At 44.0% G+C, this 25121-nt stretch overlaps 1 pseudogene; it reads left to right on the top strand.

The window, feature by feature from the left end:
* The window catches only part of LOC710625 (Y-box-binding protein 1-like), a 57951-nt pseudogene that overhangs the window by 28332 nt on the left and 4498 nt on the right, over positions 1–25121 (top strand).

Here is a 25121-nt window from a genome sequence, read left to right on the forward strand (position 1 = left end):
AGCCTAGGGATTTTCTATTGCCTAGAACTCTTACACCCAAACTCACCCCTAAATCCCTAGAATATACTCTACATGATCATGTTTTAATGGCAATGTAGAAATACTTTGTATGGTTATACCCATGATAAATTTGTTCAATTCTTTGTTGGACATTTAGCTTGTTTTCAGTTTACTGCTATTATATACAATATTTTGATAATCATTTTTATGCATATGTGTTATCATATTTTCTTATTCCTGTCATCTAGATAACCTTCTACCAGCTGAATAATAGAGCCTATGTCTAATCTTAAAATCTCACAGACATGCTTCCCTGAGGATAAATAATTTAAAGACCCTACTCCATTATGCTTTTGTAGAAAAATAATTTTAAAATATCAAAATAGCAGAGAATAAACAATTACAAATTTTTACATTATATAAAAATACACAATTTTAAACAAGACTTAAATGCATATCAACTTAAGCAAAATTAAAAGAAACACAAATGCTTTAGTTCAATGAAATATATTTTGCATTATCTTTTTTTTTTTTTGGCTTTACTGCAGTATTTAATACAGGTTGTCCCTCAATCCCAAACAGAAAGGAAGCTTCTGATTTGCCCTTTATTACTGTAAAACAAAAGTCTTTCTAGATATTCCTGTCTTTGAGGTATATAAAAATTGAGGATCTTAAGTTGCCATCCAAATTTCTTTCATATGGTGTTCTTTTTTGCTATTTTATTTCACTATAATGGATTCGCCCACTGACTATCTATGTAGGACTTCTCTAAGATGGACTACACTTCCCTTGACAAACTCTAAGCGTCTACCTTCCCTCTCCTTGGAGCAAACAGAAAGGGAAGCACAGCCAGACTGTCTCCCGTTCTCAGGGCCTAGCACAGCACCTGGCACAGAGGCACTGGCAAACATTTCTCCAGATTCTGATATTGAATCCACACCACACCCACAGCCACAGTCTGAGCCCTCAGGATGTGCTCTTCCCCTCAAGACTGCTCTGTCTTCAATAGTTCATGAGAATTATCCCAACTTTATTCCATTAAGAGCCTGGTCTTGAGTTCTGACACCACATTCCAGGCAAATGTGCAAATGTCTTCCCAAGTGCATCTTTGTTTCCCAGCTGTGCTTTTGTTTGAACAAGAGAATCACAAGGTGCTATTTTAGCAGAGGAATCTTATGGGAAATAACCCCTCAGGTTGACTGCTCCTGTGCGTTGGAAACTATAGGTTCCCATAGGTCATGGGGTGTGAATTTAGAGCTGAATTGTTAAAGGCAGCAGGGTAAGGTCCGAGGATCGTTCCGGTCATTCACTTCTGTCTACCTGCCTTGAGCCAAGAATCGCTTCTGGCTCTGGCCCACGTGGGCAGTAAAGGAAGAAGCTCCAGAACTCATCTCCCCACCAGAACCAGGAGTCCACGGTCAACTCCAGGGCAATGTGGGAAGGGACCCAGGAAGTTCAATAATGCAGGAAGAGGCAAGAAAAAGAAGTACCAGAGGCAAAGACCTTAGGACACTGGAGGCACCCAGTCAAGGGGAATTGTTTTCACTGCTACGATGATAAGAAATAACCTTACCAGGCTAACTTACCTCTCACAGCCTCGCCTACTGCCTTTGTCTTCTTCTGCCCTCTCCTAAATGCTCCTTCTTGCCTTGAGCTTTCTCTCTGAGTGGTCCCTTTGACATTTCCACAAGGATCCCAACATGCCCACCATTGGATCCATGCCTGCCCTCAGCCTGAGCCCTCTACTGGCCTGGGCTCACCCTCTCTAGAATCATGGTCCTATTGGGCTCTCCTTCTCCATCAACTACCTGCCACCAAGGTCTGTTGTCTCTACCCTTCACAGGCTTCTCAAACTGGCCATTCTCCTCATCCTGATTGCCCTGCCTTGGAGCAGACTCATCATCTCTCCCTGGGCTGTTGGCATCTTCTCCAGCCTGGCCTCCTTCACTCCAGCCTCGCTCTTCTCTAAACCCACATTACAGTGCTACCATGGTTACTTATAAAACCCCAGGTCTGACAATATCCCCCTGGCTTTCAAATCTTCTGTGATTTAGTCCAAACTCTTTTTTCACTACACACTCCAGTGCAGGGCTCGCTATCATAACAGGAACATCCTGTGTTAAAGTTTTCCATACTGCTTGCAGCTTGTTCAAGGTTTGCAGCTGGTATTACTTTTTTTTCTTTTCCTTTTTTTTTTTTTTTTTTAAGGTCTGTAGCATTTCAGGCTTTTCAATTCCAATGAGGTTTTTTTTTCAAAGTTCTCTGTCCATCTTCTTTTTATTTTTTTTTCCTGAGACATCCAGGATGGAGTACAGTAGCACAATCATAGCTTACTGCAGCCTCGACCTCCTGGGCTCAAGTGATCCTCCCGCCTCAGCCTCCCAAGTAGATGGGACTAGAGGTGCACACCACCATACCTGGTTAATTAAATTTTTTTTTTTTTTTTTTTTTTAAGAGATGGAGTCTCACTATGTTTCCCAGCCTGGTTTTAAATTCTGGGCCTCAAGTGATCCTCCTGCTTTGGCCTCCAAAATTACTGGGATTATAGGTGTGAGCCACCACACCCAGCTGTCTATCCTCTTATCATAGAGTTTAAATCTGTCTTGCAGTCTATCTGCTTTCTCCTGTAATGGTTAACTAATGTTTCTTCTGTGATTTCTCAAAGCTCCTACTGATAGTTGAACTATTTCTGTATTTCTTAAAACTTTCAAATCCATGATTAAACAAATAAGAGCTCAGAATGCATAAAATTCTTTAAATATACAGTCAGAAATGCCTGTGTTTCACACAAAACATTACACAAAGTTTAAAAAAAAAACACTACACAAAGTAGGAATTCTAAGTTTAAATTCAAGAAGGTTAACTACATAAATGATCAGAAATGTATCTGATTCTTATACACAGCTCCACACTTGCCTGTCACCTCTCAGTGTCAACATTTATACAAGTAACACACATGCTCCTCACACAACCGGTGAATGTTTTGTGGTCATTAGCAGGAGTGATCAAATTTTAAAAGGTGCCCAGATGAACTCTGAGGAAAAAAAAGGACACTGTGCTTTATAGAGGCACATTACCGCACGGTCCCGCTGAACTATACTGCTGAGTAACTCAGTCTGGATTCTACCACTCAACCACAGAGCTTGGGTCTAGGGGGTGCTCCATAAATGCTGTGGGCCACGGAGATGGGCACACTGAGGTTTTTACAGCCAAGCATGCTGTCTCTAGCAGCAGGACCAAGCACAGCTCTCTGGGAAGAACAATCGCCCTTCCTGCTGTCGCTTCAAATGTCTGGAGTCTTTCCCTACACATCTGTGTCTCCCTTTATGGTGTGCTCATTTAAAAATGTATGTTGTAAACATTTACATTCTCCAACCTGTTCCAGTATTTGCCATAGAGAAATTTGGCAATGTGACCAGGTGCTTCCTTTCCTTGGTCCTAATACTACTGCCTTCCATCCTTAAGGGGAATCCTCTGGAACCCATATCTGGAGACTGCTGATCAATTCTACCCTATCTGTTCCTTCTTGAACAACATCCACACAGTCTAATCTGAAAAGCTGGTGTGACAGTCCCCTGCTGGACAGTATCCCTGGTGCCTGCTGCAGCATCTGCCCACATAAGCGCTCCACACACACTTATTGAAGGAATGAATGAAGACCAAGTGTATACCCCCGAGACTTAATACATCTCATGTATGTGCCCCAACTTCCTGGCACCTTTCTTCATGGCTTAACCCATGACTGGGTTAATTTGCCCCAGGCTTAGTCAGAGGCCAGACTGCAAGCCTGTGGAGGCAGGAAGGCGGAAATACAGACTTTTCTCTGGACCACCTAGACCACAACTTGCCTGTGCAATGATGGACTGCCTAACCCCTGAACTTTCTCCTCCTTATCTCTGTCCCCGGGGCCCATGTAGAAAAGAAAAGATGCTACTATCTCCAGGCAGCTGGGTGAGCAGCCTGATGCTGGGGCATATGCAGACTGATGTCATCATTTAAAGATTCTACAGGAACCTCTCCAGACAGGAGCTGGCTCCAGGCAGGCACATTTCCGTGAAGGCTCTTGCCAAAGACCATCGCTGAAGAATGTTATGTCGAAGGCGGTAAGTGGTAGAGTAGCTCGATCAGGAGGCTGTCATCCAGCTGAGCTGTAATCTCCTACCACAGAGTTGTCTAATGTAATTTGTCGAGGCAAGGCCCAGCAGATTTAACAGGATGTGTCCATCCTCGGTCTCTGCTCAGTTCTTGGCTTCTTTCTGGTCACAGTCCCCACACGCAGGGGAGGGGAACTGGTTGAGTCCTGCTCTGCCATTCCTGGGCTACAAAATCAGATGCCTTTCATAAGCCCAGGCTTAACTGTAAATAGTATCAGTTTACTATTCCCTCATTGAGCACCCACTGAATGCTCAGCAAGGCTGTGAGCATGCCATGAGTCACAGCTCCTGCTCTCCTGTATCTTGCATTGTAATGGAATTAACTGATAGTTCAATGCGCAATTATCATCTGGCGATAAATGCTGTGATGAAAGGTGGGGTAGTTTTTTCCTCTTACATTGGGACATATCCATATAGAAAAGTCTATACACCATGCATACAAATGAACATAATTATTAAATGGACACCAATAAAACCATAACCGAGGTCTACATTGAGATTAGTTGCCAGTTCCCCAGAAGTCCCTTGTCTACTTCTCCCTCATCGAAAGCAAATCTCACTCCACCACCTCAGTGGTAACCACTTTCCTGCCTTTGTTTTACCATATATATATATATAATCCCTAAGGAATATAGCTTAATTTCACCTGTTCTAGTAATGGAGTCATCCGCTAGTATTTCTTAGCACCTAACATCTTTCATTCAAACTTATGTTTGTGACAGTCACTCATTTTGTTTTGTAGAGCTATGGCTTGTTCTTTTTAATTGTTGTATAATATCCCATCATATAAGTATACTAAAGTGTATCTAATCAACTCTTGATGGACATTTGTATTGTGTCCGGTTTTTGCCTATCTGGAATAATGCTGCCGGGAACATTCTTCTTCACGTATCCTGGTGCACATGTGCGTGAGTTTCTCTAGACCCAGGATTGGAACCGCTGGGTCATGCAGTTTTGTATGATTGGCATTGGTAGCTATTGCCAAACACTTTTCCATAGCAGATATATAAATTTTATATTTCCATCCTCAGTATATGTGAATTCCTATTGCTCTACATCTTTGTCTACATTTGATACTGTCTGATTTTTAAACTTTTGCTCATCTGTTGAATGCAAAATGGTATTTTGTTGAGTTTTATTTAATACATCCCTGATCACTCATTAGGTTGAGTGGTTTGTTGTGTATGCTTTTTTTCCTTATGCTTCTGGGCTGTTTGGATTTCTTCTGTGAAAATGTCTGTTTAACCTATTTTTCTATTGGGTTTTCTTTTTCTCAGTGCTTCATAGTTATTTTTGTATTCTGGACATTATTTGGTGATTACATATGCCACATGTCTTCTCTTGCATTTTCATCCTATTTATGGTGTCATTTCAAGAAGTTTCTAACATAGTATATATTTATTAATCTTTTTCTTTAGGACTCCTGCATCTTGTGTCTAGGCCAAGAAAGTTTTCTCTACCTTGAAGTCATAAAATATTTTATATTGCCTTCTAAGTACGTTTATGTTTTTCCTTTCACTTTAACTTTTACTTCTGAAATAATTATAGACTCACAAACAATTGCAATTCTACCCCCAGTTTTCCCTAATAGCAATATCTTAAATGATTGTAGTACAATATAAAAACCTGCAAATTGACATTGGTAAACATTGCTATCAGAACTTACTCAGTTTTTACCAGTTTCTTCATGCACTCTTACGTGTGTTGAGGATGTGTGTGTGTGTGTAGTTTTTATGCAAGTTGGTGTCACATGTATAAATTTGGCTTGCATTTTTTTGTGTTTAATCAACGAAATAGATTTTATGCACGATGTGAGGTGGAGATTCAGTTTATTTTCTCCCAAATGGATAACCAATTATTCTAGTATCATTTTTTTGAATAGTCCATCCCTTTCCCCACTGATATGCTATGCCTTTTCTCACAAAAATCAAGTTTCTCCATCTGTGTAGGTTTGTTTCTGATCTCTCCATTCTATTCCATTGATCTATTTATCCATCCCTGCTTTAACATGGTACTATTTTAATTATATTAATACTAAATATTGCTATGTGGCAGGATGATTTCCAAGATTGTGTTCTTCTTCAAGAGTATCTTGGCTATTCTTGGCTTTTTTTAAATCTTCAATAAATTCTTAAAATTCTAGAATAAAACTTTCAAGTTTCACAAATAATCTTCTTAGGATTTTATTGAAACTGTATTAAACTGCTTTGTGGAGAATTGACATCTTTACAATAGTGAATCTTCCTATCCAAGAATATGATTTAGGTTTAATTTATCTGCATTTTCTTTAATGCCTTTCAGTAAAGTGTTGCAACTATCCATGAAGAGTTTCGCACATATTTGGTTAGGTACACACATAAGTATTTTGCACTTTGTTTTTCTTATAAATATTGTTTCAGTTATACTTTCAAACTGATTGTGGAAATACAGTTGAACTTAGTGTATTAATTTTTTATTAACTTTGCTAAAATCTCATCAATTCTAATAATGTATTCATAAATTCTTCTGGTTTTTCTGAGAAGATAATCATACAATTTGCAGACCATGACAGTTTTATTTCCTCCTTTCTGATCCTTATTCTATTTCCTCTTCTTGTTTTGCTACTGGCCTGGACAAAATTGAAGAGAACTGATGATGAAACACATCCTAGCTTGAACTTGTTTGTAAAGAGAAACCATCTGACATCTTGCGATTAGATTAATGCTTGCTGTAGGCTTTTGCAAATTGGGTTAATACATTTCCTTCTTTCCTAGATTGTTTAGTGGTCATTTCTTCTAATACCTCCAACCTTCCTTTTGACATTATTTTTCTTCTAAAACATGCCCTTGAGAAGCTCCTTTAATAGAAAATGTAGTTACGGTTATCTCTCTTGATTTTTGTTTTTCTGAAAATCTTTTATTTTGCTCCCGTTCCTGAAAGTTTTATTGGTGTAAAATTCTATGCCTTTTAACTTTACCGAGGTATAAAGTATATATATCATAAAATTCACCCATTTGAAACATGTGATTCAATGATTTTTAGTAAGCTTATCAAGTTACGTCACCATTACCATAATCCAGTTTTACAGCTTGTATAACATATCAATAATATCTCTTGTACCCATTTCAAATTAATCCCCATCCTTGCTTGCAAGCCCAGGCAACCCTAGTCTCTCCTGGACATTTGCCTTTCCTGGACATTTCAAAAAAAACCAGAGTATATGTGGCTTTTATGTCTGACTTCTTTCATTTAGCGTTCCATTTAGTACTCTGCTGTATGACTCTATCTCATTTTATCCATTTGCTAACTCATGGGCAGTTGAGTTGCTTCTACTTTTCAGTCACTGATGCTGTGAACATTATACAAGTCTTTTTATGGATATAGGTTTTTATTTCTCTTGGGTAGATACTACAGGGTGTAAAGTTGTGTCATGTGTCAAGTATTTGTTTGACTTTTTAAGAAACTGCCTAACTGTTTTCCAAAGTAGCTTCCTACCCAGTAGGAATGTTGAAGAATTTTGATTTCTCCACATCCTGGCCCAAAGTTCTTGTCTGTCTTTGATTGTTGTGGTGGGTGTGAAATGGTATCTCATTGTGGTTTTACTTTGTGTTTCCTTAATACTTTTGAGCATCTTTTCATGTGCTTATTAGCCATTTGAATATCTTCTTTGGTGAAATGTCTATTCAAATCTTTTGCCTATTTTATTTTTAGAGACAGGATCTCACTCTGTCACCCAGGCTGGAGTGCAGTGGAATGATCATAGCTCACTGCAGCCTTGACCTCCTGGGCTCAAATGATCCTCCTACCTCAGCCTCCTGAGTAGCCAGGACTACAAGCAGGCACCACCGTATCCACTAATTTTTGTATTTTTTTTAAGAGACTGGGGTGGGGGGTCTCACTATGTTGACCAGGCTGGTCTTGAACTCCTGGCCTCAAGTGATCGACCTCAGCCACCAAAAGTTCTGGGATTACAAGTGTGAGCCACCATGCCCACCCTTTTGCCTATTTTTAAATTGTTTATATTTTTATTAATAAGTGGTAAGAGTTCTTTGCGTATTCTGGATACAAATTCTTTGTCATATATGTCATCTGCAAATAGTTTTTTCCAAGTCTGTATACCTTTACAGTGAGCATACGTGCCTTAGAATTTTATTTGTAGAACTTTTTAAGGCTTGGATCGAAATTGCAAAAAATCCAGGGATGAATTGTGTTTGCTCTGCCAGTCACCTGGGACACTTGGCATGATCTAAGATGACTTCCCCACCAAGTCTGCATTCCAGACAAAAGGAAAAGCCTGAAGGGAGGGCAGGACACCTTCTCTCACTGTCAGGGCAAAGGAGGAAGCTGCACATTCCCACTCACAATTCCACAGCTTAGTCACATGGTCATACCTAGCTTTAAGATAGGCTGGAAAATGGAGCATTTAGCGTGGCGGCTTTGTGCCCAGCTAAAAGTTCTATGCAAAAGAAAAATGATCCACACACATAGTAAATGACAAGGACCTGCGTTCAAACTCAGGTCTGTATGATCCAAAAGCTGTGCCCTGTGGACTACATTAAGAAGCTAATAGAATATTATTTTTAAATAGATTCCTAAGAATCCTCAATCCTCAAGTCCCCAGGCAATAAGTGACCAGAGCTAGGGCCTGTTTTTTTTTTTTTTTTTTTTGGAGACCGGGTGTCACCCAGGCTGGAGTGCAGTGGCACAATCCCCACTCACTGCAACCTCCACCTCCCAGGCTCAAGTGATTCTTGTGCCTCAGACTCCCAAGTGGCTACGATTACAAGCATGTGCCACCACACCTGGCTAATTTTTGTATTTTTAGTAGAGACGGGGGTTTGCCATGTTGGCCAGGCTGGTCTCGAACTCCTGACCTCAAGTGATCCACCCACCTCGGCCTCCCAAAGTGCTGGGATTACAGGCATGAGCCACCGTGCCCGGCCTCAACATGGGTCTTCTCAAAGGATCATCTTCTCACTATACCAGTCTGCCTCTCTGAATTATTCCTGAAAGGGACATTTTCATGGTAATCTGGGTGACATTATAGTCATTTTGTATTTTTCTAGGGAACCAGTAGTCACCCTCCCAAACACCATCCTCTCTCCTTTCTCCAGAGAACTAACTTTGCCCCTAGGCCCAGCAACTAGAATTTCTCCAGCCTGCTTTGTGGCACTCATCCCAATTCTGTGGCCTCCCAAGCATCCTCCCGACTGTCAGGCAGGAAAACTGGGTGTCAGCCCAGAGACACTCTGCCAGGGACAATATCTGGAGCACAACGCCCCTGACAGAATGTTCACTGTGGCAGCCAGTCAGGAAATGCCATTGGCCTCAAGGCTGCACATAGAAGTATCTCTTCAGCCGGGAGGGTGCCTGAGTATGAAAATCACTGAGTTTTTTTTCTTTCCCTTGAAGATTCTTGCATGAGTTTGAGAACTAGCTAAGTGGGAGAACGGTCTGGTAATTTCAAAAGCAAGGTTTCTTTTCTCGCCTGAGTTCCCCTTAGCTGTATTGTGGGTGTGTGCCCCGGGTTCACTTCATTTCGCTCTTTGTCTGTCTGAAGGGTGGTTAATGTCTCCCTAACCAGAAATGACAAGTCCCATTCAGAGCTGAGCAAAAAGGTTAGCGAGGTTGACTTTATGTGGGAGAAATACCATAGAGAAAATAGCGAGACAATGGAAACCACTTACAACTGTAAGGAAATCGCATCACATCTGTTCAAAAGAGACAGTCACACCTGTTCTTTCCACCGTTATTAGGTTGTTCGCATCTTTCTAAAATCAGAGGAATTTACTTATCTCAGAGAGAAACTCTCACATTTGAAATTGTTCATCACCCAGCAGCATACTAAAATAAATTCTCTAAACCAGTAGACGGTAGGGGTGGGAGAAACACAAAATAGAGGACGTTGTTCGATTTAAGAAATATTTATTGGGCACCTACCATATGACAGGCATTATTCCAGGCACCATGTATAAAACAGCCATTCCCCTCCAGGGAAATGTGGCTTTGTGTAGAGAATAGTCATGCCAGCAAATAATTACAGCCAAGTGTGCTGATGCTCTGGCAGAACGAAACGCCTATGGTGGGATCCCACAGGTGAGAATCCCCTTCCCCACCCCTGGAGGTGCCTGAGCCAGGGTCGAAGGCAGGAAGGCAGAAAGAGCATTCTAGGCTCGGGTGCCAGCATGGAAACAGGCAAGAGGATGTCACTGTTCCTGGCACATTTAAAGGATCCCGAGTACTTCTGGGTGATTAAGTGCACAATGTAGGAGGTTAGAGAGGGCGGGTGGCACGCTGGGAAAAGTGGTTTGCTAACTTGCCTCTGTTGGCTCCTCTAGACCTGCTCTCGGCCTTTCTCTGCCCTGCTCTGGCCCTGGAGGCTGACTTCTGTGGGCGGCAGCACCAGGGTTCCTGGGCAGCTGCCTTCCAGTTAGGTTCAGTGCCTCAAGTGCCAGCAGCAGCTCGGATGGAGGACAGAGAGTGAGGGTGGGGTGTTTATTCTCAACAGTTCCCAGCTCTATCCTGCCCAGTCACAGTCTTGGCCATGGCTGCCTTCTCTGCCAGGCCATGGCTCCCTCCAGGCAGCCTCTCCTTCATGGTACAACCCTCTCCAGGCCCCAGCAACACTACTCTTCCCTTTGGTCTCTTTAGGGCCAGGGGCAGGGACTGTTTCTCACTGAACCCCTGGCTCCTCTCACCTGACCTCTCTGTAAATAGTCCCTTCGTTAAACTCGCCCGTTATCCTTTATGAGTGAGCCACCTGTTTCCTGGCAGGACCGTGGCTAATGCCAGTAGGTTGGTTAAAAATGCAAATCATGCTAAGAAGTTGCTTTTTGTTGTATTTTTGTTTTGTTTTTGTTTTACAATGACCGTGGCAAACTATGTTTTTGAACTCCTAAAAATTATAAACCAAAATAAGCCAGACACAAAAGATCACATATCCTATAATTCTATTTATATGAAACATCCAGAAATGGTAAATCTATAGAGGCAGAAAGCAAATTCGTTGTTGCCTGGGCTGGGGAGTGACTACCCACAAGCATGAGGGATCTTTTTAGGGTGGTGGATTGTGGTGATGATTGTATAACTCTGTCAATATATTAAACACTACTGAATTGTACACTTAAAGTAGGTAAATTTTATATGTCCAGTATACCTCTATAAAGCTGTTAAGATTATAAACAAAACATATCAATAATAAAGTTTGGAAAAGAAAAAGGTGATATATTATCACCTATAATCCCAACACCCTTACACAGCTATTATCATTTTTTCCATATTCCATTTGTATTAACTGTATTTGACAATCACAAAAACAATAACATTAACTAACATTTACTGCATGTTTACCATAGCCAAAGTGCTGGGCTAACCACATACCACATATTATCTCATTTAGTCCACAAAACAATCGGATGAGGAAGGTAGTATTATTATTATCTACACCTTATTAATGAGAGACCTGAAACTTAGAGAGATTAACTGACTGGCTATGTAAACATAATTTTCTTTTTTTTTTTGTAAACTTAATTTTCTACCTTGCTGTAGTCTTGTTTCTTTTTCTTTTTTCTTTCTTTTCTTTTTTTTTTTTTTTTTTGAGATGGAGTTTCGCTCTTATTGCCCAGGCTGGAATGCAATGGCATGATCTTGGCTCACTGCAACCTCCACCTCCCAGGTTCAAGTGATTCTCCTGCCTTGGTCTCCCCAGTAGCTGGGATTACAGGCATGTGCCACCACACCTGGCTAATTTTGTATTTTTAGTAGAGATAGAGTTTCTCCATGTTGGTCAGGTTGGTCTTGAACTCCCAACCCCAGGTGATCCACCCACCTCAGCCTCCCAATGTGCTGGGATTACAGCCATGAGCCACCGTGCCCAGCCTCTTGTTTTTTCTTTTAATGTCTGCAAAATAGTTAATTGGGTCAGTATACTTCACAATACTTAACTCTTCCCTCATTTGTAACATATGTTTCATAAAATTATGCAATGAACATCTTCATTAAAAATAACTTTATCCATATTTAGTATCTTCTTAGGATGCTTTTCTAGAAGTTGAGTCAAAGGGAACAAGGCAATTTTAAAATTTTGGGTAGTAAAATTGGTTTCCAAGGGGCTGGGATTTATATTCCCATCTAGCAATTTTGCCCTATCCTCAGCAGCACTAGATCTGCCAAGTTTTTTAATGTTCTGCTTCATTTAGTGGATTCTTAATTCTTATTTTAATGTCCATTCATTTAACTACTAGAAAGGTTTGGGTTTTTTCTATACCAGTTGAATTTCCTCATTTGTAACTTACCTATGTATTCAGCCCATTTGTTTATTATAAATTATTAATTTTCTTACTGATGTACATGAGTTTTTAATAAACATATAAACCCCTCATGTTTTATCTGTTTCTCTCATTTGCCTATTTATTTTACAAATTGATTTTATGTATTTTTACAAAATGAAATTGATTTCTCTTTTCCTTTGTGAATTTTCTATTGCCTCTAGACTTTCAAAGGCATCGCTCTCCAAGGCTTTAATAACATTCAGTTATATTTTCTCTTGTGTTTTTTCTGTAGCAATCTTGCATCTAAAAATAACCCCTCATTTATTTTAATGTATAGTTTGAGATGTGGGCCTAAATTTTTTTGTCCCCAAACTATTATCCAACTTTTCCAATACCAAATATTATATCCTTTCCCACCGTTTTGTGATGCTTCCTTTATCATATACTATATTCTTATAAAAGGTCCATTTTGCTCCAAAGTCACAGTTTAATAATCTTTGTTTGATAATATGGTTTGGTATTTGGTGGGTCTAAAAACTCTCACCTGGTCATCCATGAGAGGTCAGGCCATCCCACTTGTAGGGCACCAGGTAACAGATGGAAACAGGGTGCTCTCCTGCCACTCACCACAGCACACAGGTGAGGCTGTTGATACGGTTTGGGATGGTGTATTAGACTGTTATCACACTGCTAATAAGGACATGCCCAAGACTGGGTAATTTATAAAGCAAAGAGGTTTAGTTGACTCATAGTTCCACATGGGATGGGGAGGCCTCACAATCATGGCAGAAGGTGAATGAGGAGCCAAGTCACAACTTACATGGTGGCAGGCAAAGAGAGCGTGTGCAGGGGAACTCCCATTTATAAAACCATCAGATCTCGTGAGACTTATTCACTATCACGGGAACAGCACAGGAAAACCCACCCCTATGATTCAATTACCTCCCACTGGGTCCCTCTCATGACACATGGGAATTATGGGAGCTAGAATTCAAAATGAGATTTGGGTGGGGACACAGCCAAACCATATCAGATAGGGAGTGTTCTAGAACCCTGGGGGTGACTGAGAACCCCAAAGAGAAGAGTGGAGTTAGTAAGAAACCTGGCCCTGGGATGCTCAGAACAGGGCCAGAAGAGACTTTCAAGACAATTTTACCCAATTCCTTCAGTGTACAGAGAAGAAAACCTGGCTGTTAAGACTAAGTCTTTTGCCCAAAGTCACAGAGGTAGGAAGTGGCAGAGCTGGGATTAGATCTGGGTCTCCTGGCTGCTGGTTGGGGGCTCTCTAATGTTCCCCGGGGAAGAAGGTTCATGGGAGGAGAGGACCATGTGGGCTGCAGCATCAGGGAAGGCTTCAAAATCATGAAGATGGCTTATATACAGATACCACTTTACTCAATCCTTTCACCTGGTATCTCCATTGGCTCTCACCCCAACCCTTCCATCAGGTCCTGTGCAGAGCCTCTTAACCGCATTCCCCATGACTGGCCAGGTTAACCAGCTTCCATTCTCTGCCCCAAACACAGCAGCTGATGATCCCAGCTAGCAGCTTATCTATAACACGCCTCCACACTTCTGCTCTCCAAATGAGTAGAACATTCACCGAGAATCAGTTATTCATGTTCCCAAATCTATTTATGCCATGCCACTTATACTTGACACCATGATTATGTAATTTAACCAAAAGGAACATAAACCAAAAAAGAAGAGTGTGGAACAAAAGACATTGTTGCTTTTTATGTCAAACACATTGCTTTAGGAAAGACTTGATAAAAGTGAATCACTAAGAAACTTGTTCAATGAGGTATGGACGAGATAACTGTAAAAAAACAAGAGCAAGTTTGTATAAATCTAGAAGGATTCTGCACTCAAATTGCTTCAAGAGTATGTTGGATTCTCTCTTCTTTATGAAAACACACTGGAAATTATTAGCGTAGCTTACGCAAGACAGAAAAGTAGAATTTTCATCACCAGGTTCTTTGAGAAAAGGCCTTTGATCCACACCAAAAGAGGTTATATGTGTCGTGTTTTATGATTTCTCACCTTGATCAAATTCTTTGGTTAACCAACCAACTACTAGTCCCAATTATATAGGACAAGAGACCTTCCGATGATAAAATTTTCATTTTCAGATGAGTTGTCCAGGCTCCGAGAGCATGTCAAACTCTGAGAGGCACACAGGCAGGGATGGGGTCCAATGGCAGCCACAGGCATGGGATGCAGTATAATACCACAGGAGGCATCCCATGGGATGTGGTACAACACCGCATTGGGCCCAAATTCCAGCTCCACTCTAACCAGTGGTGCAGTCTTGGGCAAATCATTAATCCTCTTTGTTGCTGTGTTTGAGACAAGGTCTCACTCTGTCACCCAGGCTGGAGCGCAGTGGTGCGATCTCGGCTCACTGCAACCTCCACCTCCCAGGCTCAAGCAATCCTCCCACCTCAGCCTCCCAAGTAGCTGGGACTACAGGCATGTGCTACCACGCCCAGATAATTTTTTGTATTTTTTGCCATATTGGCCAGGCTGGTCTCGAACTCCTGAGCTCAAGCCATCTGCTGCGCCCTCCTCAACCTCCCAAAGTGCTGGGATTGCAGGTGTGAGCCATCATGCCTGGCCTCACTTGTTCTCTTTAAGTTCAGTTTGCTCGTGTGTTAAATAATACCTGTCTTGGATTATTGTCTAGGTGGAGGGAAAGGATGTTGTCTACACCCAGCACGGCACCAGACCCATTTGAAAATGTGAACTTCCTTGTCTGACTGTAAATGAAAGAAGGGGGATGAAATGAGCTTTGGTGGGTGGACTGGATGTGGGTAAGTGGGAAAGACAGATGGCATCCCTCCTCATCAGCGAATTCCAACTCACAGAACAAGGCAGTCTTTGGAAAGGGGCATGTGGTAAGTTATCCTAGGTACACATTCAGACCCTGTGCCCAGGGACCAAAACAAAAGGCTCCTGGGAGCAGAATGCAGAGACCACACTCAAGCCGAGTAAACGGGGCTGCAGGAGCCTGCAAGAGTTGGGAGCTGCCACAGGAACTGGCTTTGGGAGAAGTCCATTTGCAGGGGGTCGCACAACCTTGTGCTCTGTGGACCTGGGAAAGCGTTCTAAGTCCTGGGACCTGTAAACTGTTTTCCCTGGTAGTTGAGCCCTGTGACTTCCCCAGCTGCTGAGTCTAGAAATGAGGAGTGCCTTGGCTTCAGTGTGAGAAGAAGCCCCAGTTTCTCAGAACACATCTGTGGGGGTGTCTGACTCTGTCTTTATATGTCTCTGTCTCCGCTTCTGTCTCTGTCTGTCTCTTGCTGTCGCTCGGTGTCTGTCTCTCTATGTGTCTCCGTGGCTGAGTCAGATGGAGGAGTCCTGTTTCACTGCTTAGCAGTTTTTATCCTTCCTAGTACCCGTTCCCAGCCCACAAGATGCAGAAAGAGCTGTTGCTAGCGTGAGTTATTTTTGTCAGCTGAGTCACCATGCCAGAAAGCAAGAAATGACCCGCTTTATGTCTGCTCTGAGGAGCTGGAACCAGCTGGGATCTCTGGACCACTGAAAGCCCTGGAACGTTGCCCATTTGAGCCCAGCGTCCAGCCCCTAAATGGAGAGGGGCAGCCAAGGACACATCAAAAGGCCTGGCCTGTCCCATCCCTGCCGTCGGGGCCTGCCCCAGTGATGAAGACTGTCAGGGGTCACCGACTCCCATCTGCAGCCTCAGGGCTTTACTCCCTGCTGAGAGGGACTGCAGTTCATTCTGACCATATCATGGTTAATGCTGCCCCAGTCCTTGGCTGCCTGGCCTGCTAGACTCTGCGTTCCTTCAGGCAAGGGAGCACGCCTGTTTATAGCCCTTTAGCACATATCATAGTGGCTGGGACACAATAGGTGGTCAACAAGCATTAGCTCTGTTCCCTTCACTGCGGCTCTGCAGGCAAGCCAGCTGCATCTCAGCTCCTCTACCTTTAGCCTCGTTCCTGCCTAAAATGCCCTCTCATATCCTCCCCGTAGCCACATCCAACCCAGGGTCCTAGCCCTGGCCCTGTCCACACAGCCTGTTCTCCAACCCTGCAACCCCCTAAGATGCTTCCCCTCTGGCCCCCGCAGCACCTGCTTCCCTTCACTCCCCTGCACCCTCCTGAAATCCTAGGCATATGTGGACATGCATATTTTTCTGGGAAATCTCAAAGGAGTCCTTGGCCCCCAAGAGCTTTAGAACTATTGGGAGGGAATGGGGAAGCCTGGAAAGGTATTGAATGATACATCCCTTTAGTAAGACAGAGCTGGCAGGGTACAGGGGGTTCTCCTCCATTTCTTTTGTAGGGCTTCCTCTTTGGGTGGGAAGCTTTGAGGAGGCTCCAGGCTGTGGTGTCAGGGTGTGCTTTCTCCGTGACAGCATTCAGATAAGACGAGTAGTCTCTGTCTCCCTCTCCATCTGACTGTCTCTATCTGAATAACAAGGCTTGTTTTTCGTTTGTTTGTTTGTTTCCCCCCCCCCCCCACATTCTGGACAGTTTTAAAGCAGAAATCGTTTTAGCTCAGCGAGAATTGAAACTAGAGAGAGAGTGAATCACCCTGGTCTCATCTAAAATAGATAACAAGGCTGAGTTTGGTGAGAGCTGGAGTCAGCCATTTACTTGGACACCATGCACAGCTGCAAGAAGTGATACCTCTTGTAAATAAATCACCCTCTGGCAGCCTCACCTTGGAATATTTATAAGGAAACAGACCTGGGAAGGACAAACTGTAAATCTAGGCTGCAAAGGTTATTGGAAGAAGCACTTTACACTGTATACAGAAAGTTTGATGCTTGGTCGCCTACAGGAAGACAGAGGAGAAAGAAAGGAAAGCTACCAGTTTTATTAGGCAGGGAAATGGTGTATTTCATTTTCAACAGTGGCCTGGCCTTGTGTATATCTGTGAGCCTTTCTCATTACAGATCAGGAAACGTACAGGGAGAGTCTGCCTGTCCTCCTTCCTAATCTCCAAGCTTTGGTAAACCGGCCCAGGGCAGGATGCCCTCAGATGCCTGAAGGGGTCCCAAAGTTTGCTCCCAAATTATGTCAAAGCCCCAATCTGCACCATAGGCCACAGGAAAGCCCAGGCTGGCCCCCCTTCTCTGGTTGTAATATTGATGAAGCGCTTTGGGTGAAAGGGGATCTTCCATGGAGAAGAGATACAGCTGGGCCCAGTGGAGTATCCATGTACATTTACCTCGGTGCAGAGCCAGACGCTGCAAGTGGACTCCCAAGTTCAATGAGCACAGTGTAACCTTAAGCAGGCTGCCGCCTCTCTGAGCATCTTCCCCACCTCCACCCCTCCCGCCACGCGGTTTTTGTCTCATCTATTAAATTAAATTCTTCCAGGGACAATGGGGAATCACACCCCTCCCCATAAGGAAAGCCTCAGAGCACCCTGGGAAAGGAGTCTCGTGGTATGGCGGAAGGAGCACCGGGCAGGGCATGGGGAGCACTGTGCTGTGTGGCCTTGGAAACTTGATTCAGACCTTGTGGAATCCTCATCAGCCACAGATCATTCAACAACCATTTGTGTATTGCATGCATGCCCTATGTGCACCACTATCATAGGGAATGGGGGTAAAAAGATGCAAAAAGCAAGTTCCTGAACCTCCCAGGAATCAAGAATTTGAAAGAACACAGACACGTGAGTTCGAGTACAATGAAGTACATTACCGATGGAGAGACAGAAGGTGCTAGCAGGCTGAGTGGGAGGTACGTCTCCCAGCCTACGGGGAGAGGTTGTAATAGGTGGTGTCTGAGCTGGTTGCTAAAGGATGAGTAGAGGTGAGCCAGGCCAAAGAGAGGGACGGGAGGCACAGCCATCCAGGCAGAGTCCCAGAAGGGGGAAATATCATGGAAAAACTGTGAGCATTTTGGTGTTGCTGATAGAAATGGCAAGAAATGAGTCTGGATCTTTATATTTTAGAACAAAATATAAAGGGCCTCGGACCTGTTTAAGAGGATTGAACCCTATATTTTCAAATGTAGCCCAGAGCATATCACTCCTCTACTCAAAGCTCTGCAGGTTTTACTTCAGTTTCCCCTGCAGTGTCTTTACAACGGCCCACAGACCCAACATAGCCTGGCTTCCAGGTGCCTGTCTGATCTTATCTCCTTCCCATGTCCACCCGCCTGTACCCTCTCACCACGTTCTCCCTCTCCCTCAAACCACCCAGGCAGCTCCTGCCCAGGCCCTTGGAGCCACAGTTCCCTCTGCCCTAAATGTGCCTTTCCCAGATACCTTCACGGCTCACTCCCTCACCCCCTTCAAGTCTTCTTGAAGTGTTACTTCTCCATGAGGCTGCCCAGACCACCATGCGGCACCCTCCGGTCCTCATTCCACACTCCTGAAGCTCCTGACCCTTTTCAGTAGTTTTCTTTCACAGCATGTACCACCTCAACATACTATATAATTTTCTTATGTATACGCTTTTCTTGTTTATTTCTATATTATATTCACCCAACTAGAATATAAACTTGACAAGGGCAGGTATTTTTGTCTGCCTTGTTTACCGCTCTGTCCCCAGCACCTAGAACAGTGACTAGCACGCAACAGACTCTCACCAGATGTTTCCTAATTAATGAGTGACCAAGCTAGGGAACCACTGATAGGCATTAGGTGGGGGACATACTCAGATTTACAAATTAAAATCACTCTAGCTGAATAGTGTAGACTCACAATGGCTATTCTCCACCTTTTTCATCATGACCCACAGTAATACATTCATTTAAACTATGACCATGAACACACATAAAAGTCTAACTGAAATAAAAGTTTCATGAAACAGTAGTTTCACTTTTCACTGTTTGCAGTGTTCTGTATTCTATTCTACTCTACTCTTCTATTCTATCCTAGTCTATCCTAGTCTAGTCTATGCTATGCTAGTCTATCCTAGTCTAGTCTATGCTATGCTAGTCTATCCTAGTCTACACTATGCTATTCTAGTCTATCCTAGTCTATGCTATGCTATTTTACTCTATGCTATGCTATTCTAGTCTATCCTAGTCTATGCTATGCTATTCTATCCTAGCCTATGCTATGCTGGTCTAGCTATACTACAGCTACTTCATTTTTTAAAACATATAGTGGTCTAGGTACAGTGGCGCATGCCTGTAATCCCAGCTACTCAGGAGGCTGAGGCATGAGAATTGCTTGAACCTGGGAGGTGGAAGTTGCAGTGAGCTGAGATCACACCACTGCACTCCAGCCTGGGCAACAGAGAGAGACTCAGTCTCAAAAAAAAAAAAAAGAAGAAACGCATATTGGTTGTGGTTGCAAACTACTAAACTGATTTCACAAACTACCAATAGATCAAGGCTAACAGTTCAAAAAGCACTGGCATAATTTTCTGGGGTTAGATAGTGATAATAATCATACATCATTGTAAATACACTAAACATTACTGAATTGTAAATTTTAAAATGGTTAATATGGTGAATCTTATATGAACTCTATCTCAATAAGAGCACATATTTTTAATAGTATAGAGGATTAATTGAAAAGAAACCAACCAGGAGATAGTAAGACCAATTAGGAAAATGATTATAATGATCCAGGTGAGAGATGTTAAGTAGGTAAAGGTAATTGAAATAGAGAAGCAGGACGATTCCAGAACTATTTAGGAGGTTAAATTGGAAAGTGTGAGGGTTAGGAAGAATCAAGGGTAATTCTAGAATTCTGCTTTGGGTACTAGGAGACGGTGATGCTACCCTTTGAAATCAAGAACACCGGCTGGGTGTGGTGGTTCACGCCTGTGATCCTAGCACTTTGGGGGGCCGAGGCAGGCAGATTGTTAAGCTCAGGAGTTCAAGACCAGCCTGGGCCACAACAGTGAGACCCTGTCTCTACTAAAATACAAAAAATTAGCCAGGCGTGGCAGTGTGTGCCTGTAGTCCCAGCTACTCAGGAGGCTAAGGCAGAATTGCTTGAACCTGGGAGGTGGAGGTTGCAGTGAGCCGAGATTGTGCCGCAATACTCCAGCCTGGGCAACAGAGCGAGACTCCATCTAGTCCCAGCTACTCGGGAGGAATGGCATGAACCCAGGAGGCGAAGCCTGCAGTGAGCCAAGATGGCACCACTGCACTCCAGACTGGGTGACAGAGCAAGACTCTGTCTCAGAAAAAAAACAAAACAAAACAAAACACAGCCATTGCAGATAGGATACCATTTTTATTTTAAAAATAATTTACAAGTGTGTACTCACATAGTGGTCAAGGCATAGAAGAGCTCTGAGGCCACACACCACACCACTGGCCAGCCAGGGAAGCCCGCAGTGTGAGAGCAGAGGTCCCCCAACATTCAGTGGGTGGGCAGTGGGACAGGAGACATGGATACCTGGGTGGGAATGGATGCAGAAGACCCCAGAGTATGCAATATTGTGGGAACCAGGAGAGCAGAGACTTTCAAGAAGTAAGGTGACCACCGGGACACGCAGAGATGAGGAGCCCAGGAAATAGGAAGATGAGCTCCTCCTATTTGCTGAGGAGGCAGCAAAGATAAAGTCCGAAGGGCAGGAGACTGGAAGGCCAAGCCCCACCTGAGGACCTCTGATAAATGGGCTTTCAGGAACAGCTCTCTCAGGTGTCTCACAGCCTCAGAGGCAGTCAGGCCTCAGACAGAAAGGCCAGCTTGCCTCCATTGTCTCCCCCACCTTCCTTCATTCTCTCTGTATTAGTCTGCTCTCTCTCTGCTAATAATGACATACACAAGATTGGGTAACTTATAAAGGAAAGAGGTTCAATGGACTCACAGTTCCACATGGCTGGAGAGTCCTCACAATCATGGCAGAAGGCCAAGGAGGAGCAAAGTCACATCTTACATGGCAGCAGGCAAGAGGGCACGTGTGGGCGAACTCCCCTTTTCTCTCTCCCTGTAATGACTTTTGGACATGGGGTCCAAGTGGCCTCAAGATACCCCCAAAGGAAATTTCTTATTAACAAGATTTCCCCATGTGAGCTGGGCAAAGGGTGGGGATCCATGGCAACACCCAGGGCCAGACTGGGTGGAAATAGGAAAATGGACAGTTTCACTTTGTGGGGGGGAAATATGTACAATTATCTACTCAGCTACACACAGTTCTCATACGATTCGGGTAATAGTCTTCTACCAGCCACCCAGAGATGGAGCCCAGCTATGAGATCCCGCCTGAGGACAGAGAGAGGCTGTCTGGGAGGGAGGCACTGAAATCTTTCCAGATAGGTGTCAGGATCTTGACAGCATTTTAAAAACCCTTTCAGAGAAGCACGGCCTCTCCAGAATAACAAAGTAGATCGCTTGAGGGTCCAGAGAGACAGAAGTAGGAGAGGGAGTGAGAGGGCTTCTGATTATCAACGGAATAAAAGTGTTTCTATTTGCTGTTCAGCTCAGGAAAGCATCAACTCCAACAACAATCATGAAGCCCCTGTCACCTACAAAGCAAAACAATCACGGACTGAGAGGGATACAGACCAGCCTCCTTCTACCCTGTACGGCACCTTTGTGTGAAATAGAAAAAGTCACCTCTCTCTCTGGGCCAACCCAGACCCTTGCCAGGGAGCAGAGGTCAGGCTACATCAGCTCCCACCAGCTCCCCCTCAGCTGGGTACTCTTGTGCAGTGTCCAACCTAAACAACCAAATGCAGCATCCCCAGACACAGAGATGAACATGGCAGGGCCTTCAGCTCCCAGAAGCTCATAAACTGGTTGGCAAAGAAATGTGTATAACCAGTCGATGAACAAAAGCAGCTTGTGGGAAATGCTAAAACAGAAATGCAAATGGTGGGTCCTATTGCTAGGAGAGATTCATTCTGACAGGGAAATCTGGGAAGGCTTCCTGAGGAGGTAGAATTTGAGCTGGACCCTGAAATGTTGGCAGATATGAGAGTGGAGAAAGAAGGCACAGTATTTCAAGGTGTCTTCTAGGAAGCAGATGTAGATTGTTGGGGCTGGAGGAGAAGAGAGCCAGAAGAATGGAACAGAGGCCTAAGGAAGATGTAGGAGTTAAGAATAAGGTCCAAATTGTGGAGCACTTCAAGTGTCTCATTGAGGTATGTGCCCTTGGAGGAAGCCAGAGAAGGTTGGAGTGGAGAACTCCCTCTCCAGCCTGGCATCCTGGGTCCTTCTCAGAAGTGGGGTTGTCATGGAAGAGGAACTCACACTGTTGCCTTCCAAAGGTACCTCTAGCTGACATGTGCAACAGCTAAGGAAGCCCATGAGTCAGGTGTCTGCAGGACCATGCCATGCAGAAGGCAGCTTAAAACATTAGTGCAGACTCATCAACAGGATAAGGAGAGTCTAGAGAGCCCATCCAGGTTTATTTATCAGAGGTCGGCTCAAACAGCCCTGGCCCTACTTACATGGTGGAGGGGACACACCTGCTCTGCCTGAGGGTCCCAAGAGACATGAACCTTCTACCAAAGGTGAGAGGAGCAAGCATGTGCTTCAAAATCCAAGAATGCAGCTCAGTCTCCTGGCACTACCTGGCCCAAGTAATCCTGGTCACTAGGAGCAGGGTCTTTTTGCCCTGGAATTTCTCAATCCCAAACAGCTCAGTACTCCTCATTCTCTGCTCCTACCTTAGACAGGCAAGCATTGCATGCCTGTCATAGCCAACTTTATCCTCCTGAAAAGTCTCTCCCATGATTTCTCCTACATCTCTGCTACTCAACGTGTGATCTACAGACCAGTAGCATCAACATCACCTGGAGCCTTATGGAAGTGCAGAATCTTGTGCTCTATCCCAGACCAACTGAGCCAGAATCTGCATTTTCACAAAATCCCCAGGCAATTTGTATATGTTGAACTCTGAGAAGCCCATCTTATACCATAATCTCTCCTGCTCTTCTCATAACACCCTGGCTACTCCTCCTCAGTCTTCCTTGAGGACATCTTTACCTGCCCCTTTTAATGCTGGGAGGCTCTCTGCTTTTTTTCCTTCTGCTTCTGCCCCTCTTCCTGGGTCATCTCAGCGACTACCATGGCTTCAAATATCATCTGCCTCTCATGGACTCCTCAGTTTATATAAACACCACAGACCACTTTTCTGGGTGCCTGACTCAGATCCAAATACCTATGAGATGGCTCCAACAGACTCTTCAAATTCCCCATGCTGACTTCATCATCTCTCCCCCAGCCCTGGAACCTCATCTTCTGTGTTCTTTAGGTCACCCAGGCACCCATCCAGGGACTCATCCCAGCCTCCTGTCTCATCCTTAACCCCTTGGTTATTCTGCTGTAAGTCTTACTTCCTAAAAGAGTTTTTGATCCTGGCCCCCTCCCGCTCTATCCTCACTGCCACTGTAATATAGTCTGAATATTTGTCCCCGCCTAAATCTCATGTTGAAATGTGATTCCCAGTTTTGGAGGTGGGGCCTGGTGGGAGGTGATCGTATTGGTTTCTCAGGAATGGTTTAGCACCATCCTCTTGGTACTATCCTCGTGATAGTGAGTCCTCACAAGATCTGGTCATATAAAAGTGTGTGGCACCTCCCCGCCCCACCATGCTCTCTTTCTTGCTTCCATTCTCACCATGTGATGGGCCTGCTTCCCCTTTGCCTTCTGCCATGCTTAGAAGCTTCCTGAGCCACCCCCCTCCCCACACCAGAAACATATGCTGCTGTGCTTCCTGTATAGCCTGCAGAACCATGAGCCAATTAAACCTCTTTTCTTATAAATTACTTAGTCTCAGGTATTTCTCTAGGCAGCCTAGTACACACTGCCTCCAGTTAGGTTGTTATTGTCCCTCTCCCAAGTTCTGCTGCAGGCTGACCAACTTGCCAGCACCACTGTCCTCCAAGTAGCAACTCTGCCATCCAGGCTGAAGGAGGCTCTGCCATCTTGTAGCTACTGGTACTGGTACACATGGTCTCCTTGGTTCCTGCAGGGTAAGTGAATGCTGGCACATCTTGCACCAATGAGGGACACAACCCACTGGAAGAACTAACTGCATGCCTCCATCTAGCTGCAAGGGGTGAGGGGCGTAGGGAAGGGTGACCCTCCTATGTCGCAGTCTGGAAGGAGGGAACAACTGAATATGGATGAATACCAGAAACCTCTACCAATCATTCTCCTGCGTTGCTTTATCTCCTCTAGCCCTTATCGGATGTACCGTGCATTTGTCTGTTTAAATACTTCTGTCCTACTTCCCCCAACCCATAGAGAATCTAAGCTTTTTGAGGGCAGATAATTCATTTTGTTTATTGCATTGCTACATTTCCAGTACCCACAACAGGGTCTGGCACTTAGTAATCACTCAATAAATATTTGATGAATGGCTTATTAATAAAATGAAAAAATAAATGGCCTGGGCTGTGTTTACTGGGGCAAAGGTAGGGCCAATGTTGAAGGAGGAGCCTGGAAAGTAAGAAGGGGTCATATCACAAAAGGCATTATGAGCCATATAAAGGAGATTTCATTTTATCCTATAGAGGACAGACAGCCAGGCATGGTGGCACACACCTGTAATCCCAGCACTTTGGGAGGCCGATGTGGGCGAATCACTTGAACCCAGGAGTTCAAGACCAGCCTGGGCAACATGGCAAAACCTCATCTCTACAAAAAATTAGCTGGGTATGATGGCCACCTGTAGTCCCAGCTACTTGGGGGACAGGTGGGCGGATAGCTTAAGCCTGGGAGATCGAGGCTGCAGTGAGCCATGTTTACACCACTGCACTGCAGCCTGGGGGACAGAGACTGACCCTGTCTCAAAAAGAAAAAAACTGCAGAGAACCACCGG

This window comes from Macaca mulatta, chromosome 7, assembly GCF_049350105.2.
Source record: "Macaca mulatta isolate MMU2019108-1 chromosome 7, T2T-MMU8v2.0, whole genome shotgun sequence".
Taxonomy (NCBI): Eukaryota; Metazoa; Chordata; class Mammalia; order Primates; family Cercopithecidae; genus Macaca; species Macaca mulatta.